The sequence below is a fragment of the Solanum pennellii genome, chromosome 4, assembly GCF_001406875.1.
Source record: "Solanum pennellii chromosome 4, SPENNV200".
Taxonomy (NCBI): domain Eukaryota; kingdom Viridiplantae; phylum Streptophyta; class Magnoliopsida; order Solanales; family Solanaceae; genus Solanum; species Solanum pennellii.
Genome location: NC_028640.1, coordinates 6264664 through 6276227, shown reverse-complemented (window position 1 = coordinate 6276227; position 11564 = coordinate 6264664). Strand labels below are relative to the sequence as shown.

Below are 11564 nucleotides of genomic sequence, written 5' to 3'. Positions count from 1 at the left end.
CAGAATTCTAAGTGTTTTGGAACGAGACCCCCTCGACGGTCCGTCGTGCCCATGACGGTCCGTCGTGGGATCCGTCGTCTCAGCCAGTTTTTCTAGAAATAAAATCTGCTGCTCAAAACGACTAAACAGGTCGTTACAACTGCCAACGACTTATACAAACGAGAGGTTGTCAGCGATTTATACAAATATGAGGCTGCCAATTATTTATACAAATCTGATGCCCCCATCGATTTATACAAATCTGATGCTCCATAGTAAACATAAATTAGTTTGCTATGGAGCGCAATCATACAAACTATAGCTATAGCATACAAATATGATTTTTATGTTTGCTAAACGTAAAATTTACTCTACTTTTAAGAGGTATGATGTAGATAATCAATCCTAATATAAATATTAGTGATTGTAGGACTCAAACACGTAATCTATAAATCACACAAAAGATAACTTTATCATTGATCCGAAATTCCCCTGTGATGTAACAAAACATTTTCTGATGGTTATGTTTTAGTTATTAGTTGAAGCTTTAGATTTTAAATAATTGCGAAAAAATAATAAAATATACAGTGACACATAATAATATTTTTTTTTTTGAATTTTATATCTAAATCATTAAGTTTGTAAGTTTCATATATGAACTATCACCAAATGTTTATTGAAACACAACTCAATTGCCAGTTGTTAATTACTTTTCTACTTGCATAATGATTATATTTCACAATAAATTTTACAAATCAAAATATATTTTCACTGAATATACAATTTTGTCGGGCTATCTATAAATTATACGTTTAAAATATAAGTATTCAAGTAATGTTCATGTGCAACATTTGGTTGCTAATTTAATAATCAACTTGTTAATAAAACAAAAATTTAGTTGACTAAGTGACAATACTATCATTAACTTTTCTAATTAAACTATAATCAAGTTGGTTGCTTATAAATGAAAATATGGATTAAATAAATACAAGAAGGGATCTATAAATTGTAGGTCTTAATTTCATCATAGTTGCACAATATACATTTGCTATGGATAAAAAAACTATACTTCTTTTTGTTATAATTTTGATAATATGTTTTGCAATTAGCACTGCTTCTTCTTCTTCTTCTTCATATGATCATATCATGTCAGGAAAAATGTTGCCTCAACTTATGTGTGGTTGTTGCGTACAATGTGGGTGCGTAGATTGTGACATTTGTTGTTGAGGGAAAACGTTAACGATTGTTGATCTGTAACACGTTGTCTTTCTTATTTTTTTTGAATAAACAACTAGCTAATACGTACATGTACTTGTATGTAGCTATCCTAATATTGATATATGTCATTATATACTATTCTATATTGAATGATGTTAACGTTATATTGAAATTTCTATCTTTTACTCATATCGTCTGTTTGTTTGTATGACAATCTTGTTTTTTAAATAACATGAGTTAACCACCCACCTATAGTAATTTGTTTTGTTTTAAAATCTTCTACTTAAAATTTTCTCTTTAAACTCTCAATTATGTTAAAGTCATCCCAAGATGACTCCTAGTGAAATGATAAATGGAGTACATTTTATCTCTCTTATAATGTTCTTGAGATATAAAAGTTAAAAGAAAAGAATATTAACTGTAAAGATTTACCATATAAGGAAAAAGTAAATTGTATTTCTTAAATCAAAATTACTTTTTTTCGCGAGATATTTAGTTATACATAAAATTTAAGAAACAAAAATAAAGAAAAAAATCACCAATTAATTAAGACTATGAAGAATATGTACGTATAATCAAATGCTCCCTCTGTCACAAAATAATTTTTTTTTCGAATACAAAAATTAAACTAATTAATATTTATTTTGAACTAAAATATAATATATATTTTTTTTTTAAAAAAAAAATTGCATATTTAAAAAATTATACAAAAAAATATTATAAATCATACATAATTAATAAATTCAAAATTCTTTTAAGCGATCATATAATAAAATACTAATAATAATTCTTTGGCTATCCCAATTATAACTAATAGTATAATCTTTTGGACATCAATGCCCTTGATGATATCATTCCTGATATCAGCAATATACACAAATTCAAAGCTAGCATGTGAATTCATTTATTACTTACATTATATTATTCAAACAAAGAGGCTTTGGATCAAAGTCTTCCCACAATGACCAAGTTGGTTATAGCTCTAGCCCTCCATTTATCCATAAGCATCATTTGAATATCTAAATCATCCCCCCCCCTCCCCCCCAACCCACCAATTTATGTGGTTATATTTAATTGATTGATATAAAATATAAGTTTCTTTTGATTTTAATTGAAATATGTGATTTTAAATTGTTATGAAACTTTTATGATCATAAATACATGATATTTAAGAATAAAATGAGGAGTTTAACGTTGACTTGTGTTCTACTTTAGAAATGAGTCATCATTCTTTTCGAAACTGAGTAAATAATTAAGAAAAATAATGTCAAATAAATGAAACAAAAAAGGAAGTCTTGGCGCAACGACAAATTAAATTTGTTATCGCGTGATTAGTAGTTCTTCACTAGTTCAAATTGCAGAAACAACCTCTTACGAAAAACACAGTAAGACCGCGTACACCTCATACCTGACGATGAAATTTATTATTGTGCAATTAGAAAATTACAAATTCAATGTGCGGAATACCCTTTTCAAAAATAAAAGGCAAAACTGCATCAAAAGATATGATCTGATCATTTTAAAAATTCTATCATAATATAAATTTAATACACTGAACTGTCCTAACTTTTTATTTTTACATGATTTCCTCTATATAAAGGAGGACCAATGAGTTAATAGTTCACTTCATAACTATAAAATATTCAACTATAGCATATAGCCTCTACTCTCTTCTAGTGCCAATGGCAAGAACCACAATAGCAATTTTTGCCCTTTTCATTGTTTTATCATCACTTTGCTTCAACCCAATTAATAGCTCAAGGGATATTGCTTTTGATAATCCATTAACACAGAGAAACCTCTTATCCCAAAAGACAAGTGATATTCATCCTGATGTTGTTGCCAATTGTAGAATTTGTATGGAACAATGTGGATCTTGTACTTGTTGCATTGCAAAATTGAAGCATTAATTAATATTACCTATGTTGTAAAACTATATTGTTGTTTGTATTGTTTTTAATACGACTTCTTTATTATTATATTTGAATTTAATATGTCTTACGTGAGCGGAGAGTCTATCAGAAATAACTTCTCTATCTTCACAAGATAGAAGTAAGATTGAGTACACAAAATTTCTCAGACTTCAATTATTTATGAGATTACAATAAACATGTTTGTAATATTCCTTGTTAACTGTTGCCAAATATTCATGGCTTCATATATTTTCCTTTTATCTACTTATATATGTTATGGCTCTCTCCTAATTTCATTTTTTAGATCGGGTCGATGTTATGAAATTCATTTTTTCATAAGAAAGTCATTTTCTAGTGTTTGACACCGAAAAATCATGTCTTTCCTTGCTTAACATGAGGATTTCTTTTTTATAAGTATCTCCCATTAATGTATTTTCTAGTATGTTACTTTCTCAAAATAACACTTCAACATTATTATTAATCATTATTACTGAAACATTTCATCATAATATATATTCTTCGATGTGCTGCTATTATTATCATTATTATTATAAGGAAAATTTTCACATGTAGCCACTTAAAAATATTAATTACTCTTCATAGCTATAGTTTGATAATTACAATTTGTAGCTACAAGTTATTTGGAGGAGAGAGGCGAGCGAGATTGGGAGAGAGACGAGAGAAAGGGGGAAAAGAGTGGGAGAAAGGTGAATTGTATATGTATATTGATTAGATAATTGTATATTATACATATGTAATTGTATATATGGCAAGAGAGATTGAGAGAGGGAGGAGAGGGGCGAGCGAGACAGGAGAGCGGCGAGCGAGATCGAGAGAGGCGAGCAAGAGAGTGGGAGAGATGTGAATTGTATTTGTATATAATTGTATATAACTATATATTATATATATACATTTGTATAAATGACAAACGAGATTGGGAGAGAGAGGAGAGAGGCGAGCGAGATTGTGAGAGGGAGGAGAGAGACGAGCGAGAGAGGGCAGAGAGGTGAATTATATATGTATATAGGCTAAAAAATTGTATATAGAAATATTTATTTGTATATCCTGGCGAATTATACATATACAAACATGACTAATTATACAAATTCGAAATCATCCCACGTAATTAATGTATGATGTTAGTCGCGAGTGATAATTATAGCAAATCATAGCTATGATGAGTAATTAAATATTTTAAATTTACTTATCCGCGTAATTTTCCCTTTTTATTATCATCATTGTTATTTATTTATTTATTATTCACCTTGAATAATTGCCTCGTGATTTATCAAGTCAAGTAAAATTAAAAAGCAGTAATTGAATATTTCTTATTTATTTTTCTAATGCCACCTAAAAGATTCTCTTGAAATTTCCACAACTTTATTTTCCTTTTCAATTTTTTTTTACTAAAGTAAGTATTTATATTGCTTCATTGCCGACTTCAAAATAATCACAAGAATCTTGAAAAAAAAAAGACCAAAAAATTATCAACGATGCCTATAAATAAACAACTTGCATGAAGGAAATTAATATCAATAACTTGAATATATATCAACCATGACAAAAATACTTCAATTTATCACAATTTTCTTAATGACCCTTTTCTTACTTTGTAACTCTTCGTCTAATTATGATAATTCAATCGTTACTGGTGATGATGGTGAATTAACATCGTCTAAAATTATCAAAAATTATGATGATAATATTACTAATGAATTGCGAAGACGAAGAATGGAGCGTTGCCCTTGCTATCCTTGTTGTGCTTTTCCATGTCCATGTTCATCTTAAAAGAGGAATGTTTCATGATCTTTGTTGTTGTGTTTTTGATAATCCTTTGTTTTTAGAATAAGATTTTGGAGTTTTATGAATAATAAAATAGATTGATAATGTCATTGATTTGGTGGATATATATGTGAAAAACATGTATGGTGTAATTAATTAAACCTTCTTGAAAATAATAAATCATTTAATTTTTCAATACATAGTAAATGTTAGGGGTGTACATGGTTGGGTTGGTTTCGGTTTTTCAAATATCAAATCAAATTATTTTGTGTCGGATTTTAAAAATTATAAACCAAACCAAACCAATAAAACTCGGATTTTTCAACCTCGATTTTTTTCGGATTTACGGGTTTTTTCCTCTAAAGAATTCATACAAACATAAAATTTACTTGTACTTCAAATATTTTTTCAGTCTTCCAAAATACAACTATCGAAGGTATTTCTTAAGAATATAACACAAACAATGATATGGTTAATGACACTAAAATATCCATAAAAATATATAATGATAATAAAATCGCGTAAAATAAATATTGCAAATTAACAAGTCATAATGAAAATGATCATAATTTAAAACTATTATTTTATGCTAAAATAATTTTAATAAATATTAGTTACAAGACTAAATATTAAAGGAAATTAAAATTAGATTACGCATTTTAATTGTCGAAACCAATGTAAAAACAAAGAACAAACATTCAATATTATTGTCATTCTTAGGGTTAAATTGATGTCACGACCCAAAACGAGCCGCGAGTGGCACCCACACTTATCTTACTAGGTGAGCGAACCAACAATCTAAACCCCAACGTTTACCAGTATATAAATTGTGAATAGTAAATAAAATGCGGAAGATCCAAAACTCATTAACGAAATCAATTAAATAAACTTATAAAGTATAATACTTATCATCCCCAAAATCTGGAAGTCATCACATCAAGAACATCTATCCTCAAATTACTAAGTCTAAGAGTATTAAGGAACTAAAATAAGTAGAAAGATGGTCCATGTCCGAACTTCGAAGACATCAAGACGTGAAGAAGAGAATCCAGCCCGAGCTAGGAATAATAGCTCACCCTGAAATCTGACGTGCTGAAGACTGGCTAGAGTTGCGGACGAGTCGAAGTCAATGGTGCACTTGCTGCACTCCACAAAACAACAAGAAGGAAATAAAAGTAGGGGTCAGTACAAGGAACACGTACTGAGTAGGTATCATCGGCCAACTCAAAATAGAAAGCAATATATACTGAATAATAATATAAAATCAACCACAATACTTAACAGGTGACAATCAACAAGTACAAGAACCATTGGCAACAACACCAAGCACACCTATGAGGACTCAAGCCTCCACACCATACTCATTTGGGAAATAGGTTCTTCGAAATTGAGTATATTAACATAATTCAAGATTACTTCTCTTTATTCTTATCGTGTCGGAACGTGACACTCCGATCCCCTAATGCTACGTGTCGGAACGTGACACTCCGATCCATTATTACTACCGTGTCGGAACGTGACACTCCGATCCATTTATCTCATTATTTCAGTTCATCAAGCTTTCTTTATGTCAAGCGTCATCTTAATAGAGAGGATTTAAGATTGAAGATTCAACAGTCTCATCATTCTAACCACCACAATTATACGATCACAACATACAAACACACAATCAAGTATATAGAAGACTTTACAATACCACCCAATACATATCAATCGCTATTTAGAGTTTATCTATCACATAGAAATAAACCATAACCTACCTCCACCGAAGAATCGTGATCGAGCAAGCTATCTCCCCAATGCCTTTTGCTTTCCTCTTCGTTCTCTCTTTCTCGCTCGTTCTCCCTCTCTGCTTCTTTTTATTTTTCTTCTCCAGATTCTTTTTCTTTTACCCTAATTATCATATAATTCATTATGATAAAAGTAACCCATTATTTATTTTAAAGTTATCTCCTTTAACCCCCAAGTAAATAAATTATTAAACTTACCCCACTAATTTCATAAAGTTTGTCATGAATAGTCCAAAACACCCCTTTAAAACCTTTAGCAGAAATCCGACCCAGTTGGGGTTACGCAACCTGTGACGGCCCGTCGTGTCTATGACGGTCCGTCCTGCAGGTCCGTCACAAAGTTCAGAGAGTTAAATTCAGTAAAGGGGTTTGTGACGGTCCGTCGTATCTACGACGGTCCGTGCTGCAGTTCCGTCGTGAAGTTCAGAGAGTCGATCTCAGTACCCAAATTTCAGAGTTGAAGTGTTTTGGAACGAAGACCCTTGACGGTCCGTCGTGACCATGACGGTCCGTCGCCTGATCCGTCGACCCAGTCAGTTATTTTCAAAATAATTTTACTGCTCGAACCTACTAAACAGGTTGTTACAATTGATTTCCTTTTTGCATTACTATTAATTTGATTTTGATTTAAGTTTTATCATAATTACCAACATTTGTGGACTATAATCTTTATGGATCCATTCAAAATTCTAAGTTTCAAACTTGAAATAATATATTAAAAGATTAAAACTATGAAAAAGTATAAGAAATATTTAAAAATGATATCAAATGAAATATTTCTATGTATAAAATAAAATTTTAAGTTATATATATAATGTCGGATTGGTTTGGTCTCGGGTTGATTTTTTTTAGTTAAAACCAAACCAATTCAAATATACTCGAGTTTTTTTTCAACACCAAACCAAGTCAAACCAACCACTAATCGGTTTTTTTTCTTGATTTGACTCAATTTATGGTTTGATTCGGTTTTCGATTCGATTTTGTACACCCCTAGTATGTGTTTTATATTTGAGATTGCATCTTCATTTCCTATCCTTCTCTATTGTGTTTTATATTTGAGATTGCATCTTCATTTCCTATCTTCTCAACAGAATTTAATTTTTATACACTGATGATTATAAAAAGAACGGAGGGTCAAAAATATCCTTAAACTATTCAAAATAGTTTAAATATACCCTTGAACTATATTTCGGCTAAAAAATACCCTTCCCCTCAAACAATAGGATAAAAAATACCCTTCCCTTAGAACTTATGTATATACCCTTCCCTTAGAAACTTATGTATTTTGTGAAATCTTTCTAACGAAATGGAGTAATGAGGAAAAAGGGTTCTATGTTTTTCAGTGAAATCGTTTCTAAATTCTACGGAAAACAGAGAAAATTGGGGGAAATTAGGGATAAGTTTATTGGTCTACGTGGCATGAGTGAAACTCTATTGGCTCATATGGCATGTCACATGACATCCACATGGCATCTAAGTGACGTTTAACTGATTCTGTTAATGAGAAGGATATTTTTGACCCAATAATTTAACGGTAAAGGTATATTTGAGCCGAAATATACTTCAAAGGTATATTTGAGCTATTTCTGATAGTTCAGGGATATTTCTAATCCTTTTCCGTTATAGAAAATCTTGTATATATTTGGTCATTTATGTCTTCTAAAAGATAATTACATATCGATATCCATTATAAGTGAAGCAAGTCACATTGGAAAAATAAGACAATTAATTGATTTACAACAACAATTCGAAGTATAGTGGTAACTTCAACTTCTTTTAAATTGACGGTGCATGTTATAAATGAGGGAAAGATATAAATTTATCTCGAATGTGTCTCTCTATAACGATATTTCATTAAAACATCATTTTTTTAATTTAAAAATCGATCTTACATGTTATATTATATTATATATTTTCTATAACAATAATTTTCTCTAACAAATACAAAATATCGAAACAAACGACCGTGTTATTGAGAAATTTGATTATATTAAAAAGAAATTATTAGATTACATCAATAAATATGAACATCAACAAAAAGCACCAGTGGTCTAGTGGTAGAATAGTACCCTGCCACGGTACAGACCCGGGTTCGATTCCCGGCTGGTGCAATTATTTTTTCTCTTTTTATTTTCCATTTAATATTTTTTATATGAAAAAAAGTTAGCGTAAAATATTTTTAGATTATGTTTAGATAGGTTGTAATAACATTTATTTTCTTTTATAAAGATATGATGCTACTAATAATAACTTGTGATTAACTAATAAAAATTTGTTGAAAATGGGTAATTGGTCTATCGGTGTATAAGTATTCTTCATGCATGAAGGATTCGGGGAAGGACGTTAGGACAAAACTTTTAGGGGTGTAATGTAGATAATATATCGGAAAACGAATATTAGTAATTGTAAGATTCAAATACATAATCTATAAATGACACAAAGATAACTTTATCATTGCTTCGAGACTCCCGTATATAGTATTAGTTTGGACAGAACAAAACTCTTTCTGATGGTTATGTTTTAGTTAAAGCTTTAGATTTTAAATAGTTGTGAAAAAAAATGATAAAATATACGCTGAACGATAATAATATTTTTAAAGCCATCAAGTGAAATTTACATATAGTAATAGTTAATTATTCTCCATATATACAGATTATATATAGTAAATTATTTGCTATCCGATTAAAATTACTAATAAAAGTAAATTATTTATAGTTCTTATTCTGCAGTCTGAAAGATTCTTTAAAAATATTATAAGACAAAATCACTTTGTAAATTTAAATTTATTTTATTATTATACTGTACTTCTAATTTCAAAGACATGTCTCTTGTAAATGACAAAATTTTGACCTTTATACCATAAGGGGTCGTTTGGTTACAAGGATTAACGGTTATTTCAATATTAGAATTTGGGATTAAATTTGTTCACCATTTAGTTATGAGCCAATATATATTAGCTTAAACTAGATTAAAATTCATATAAAATCGAAGGATTATCTACCTTATTTTTTTTTCCAATAGGAAGGGAAAAACACTAGATTTTTTTTCTTTTATCTGTTTAAATTTTGATGGATAAAATTACCTGATACTTGTTCTGATAACCTTGTAAGAGGTAGCATATATATATCCACGAAATTAGTCATGTGTAAACTGATTCAGACGCCATGATTATACATGTATATAAAAGTGAGATTATTTATGCTGAGATATCATAATTGTAAACCAAACGATCCCTAAATTATACTCCATGAAATATACTACTTTATAAACACTTGAACATAGGATAAGATTATTCATCTATATAGCTATTTAAACTCTTGAACCATGGCTAACAAAAATTTAGTGTCCATTTTTGCAATTTTCTTGATTTTCCCCCTACTTTTCTTCATTGGAAACTCTTCTTCTTCTAATAATGACGATAATTATATAAGTGATAAATTTGAAACTATAGACAATTACTTCACTCCAATATCAAAGGGCTTTTTTGCTGAGCTTCAACGTAGAAAAATGGAAGTTTGCTCATGTTCACCTTGTTGTTACATATGCCCATGTCCTACTTCTTAAAAGTGGCTATTTAATAAAGTCGGAGTTCTACTTATACATGTTGATAGTATAAAGAATTTTCATGTTACCAAGTCACTTGTATTTGTTTTAGCAAGTTATTGTAACATAATCTGTACTGTTTTCAAGATTATAAATCCGACCACTTTATTCATATAGGGTGGTTTAATGTGGAGATGTCTTTCGAGTGAACTGATTGCGTGAAAAATTATTTACACTGTCGATGGATATTAGTTAAACTCGAAAATACCTTTGATGCAATATCATGTACCCCTTGTTTTTGCTTTATTTTCGGATCAAACTATGTAATACTTTTCCTAGTATGAATAAAAGTTGCCTTTTGGCCAAAAGAAGAGGTCACTCTTACATATATTGGATTGATGTAACGTGCCTTATTTTCAAGATTATATATTATGTATTCAACTTTTTACGGATGGTGATTATGTAAATATATCTTTTGGGAACGTGATAGCATTTACTTATCTTCACTAATTGATAGATGTTAATTAAATGTTAAAAAGTTTCCTTTCAACTTTGTCAACTTTTTTTTGGTTCACTTAAAAAAAATATAAAAGAAAAAGAAAGAGGTCGCCCTTATACCTCTTTGAAGTTGGGGCGTAATAATATGTCTTGTTTTCAAGATTATAAATCGATTTTTTATGAAAAGAGATTAATTACGTGTTAATATCTTTTGAGTGATCTGATAGTGTGAACTTTTAATTTTTTGTGTAAAACAATAAATTCGATGGTTTATAGATGAATTAATATTCTATAAACTATCAAGTTCCTAATGTTTGAATTGTATGATTAATTAATTAAGAGAGTATAAAGTTTAAACCCATTTCTGTAAGATCTTTTTGTCCCTTTAAAATAGATACTTCTAATTTACTACAAAAGAAAATATCAAATTTATCACCAGAGCTACTAAAATGGGGTTGGCCCAGTTCGACACAACCCGTTATTGAGGTAGAGTTGTGATATGATTTTTTAAGCTCATATAAAATAAGTGCTTATAAGTTTGACTCATATAAGCCTTTGACTCTTGAGGCTTGATCGGAACTGGGCCGGATCAGCCTGTGGGCGAAAATTATTTATTTAAGGATAACTTAAAGAAATCTCACTAGTGTATGAGCAAATTACATAGATGCACACTATGTTGTATAAATAATACAAATCTTATCAAATTTTGATGCATTCAGATACATGGACTCAAAAATAGGTGTAATTTGTTCGAGATACACTCTATCCAAGTGGAATCGTATGTATCTAGGATACACATACAAAATCTGCGCCCTTGCCTCCCCTCCCCCCCCCCCCCCCC

General features: G+C 30.0%; 1 non-coding gene across 1 annotated transcript; it reads left to right on the top strand.

The window, feature by feature from the left end:
- The first annotated feature begins 8722 nt into the window (after positions 1-8722).
- On the top strand, positions 8723-8793 carry TRNAG-GCC. The gene has a single exon. It is a non-coding gene; the product is annotated as a tRNA-Gly (tRNA).
- Positions 8794-11564: the final 2771 nt, after the last annotated feature.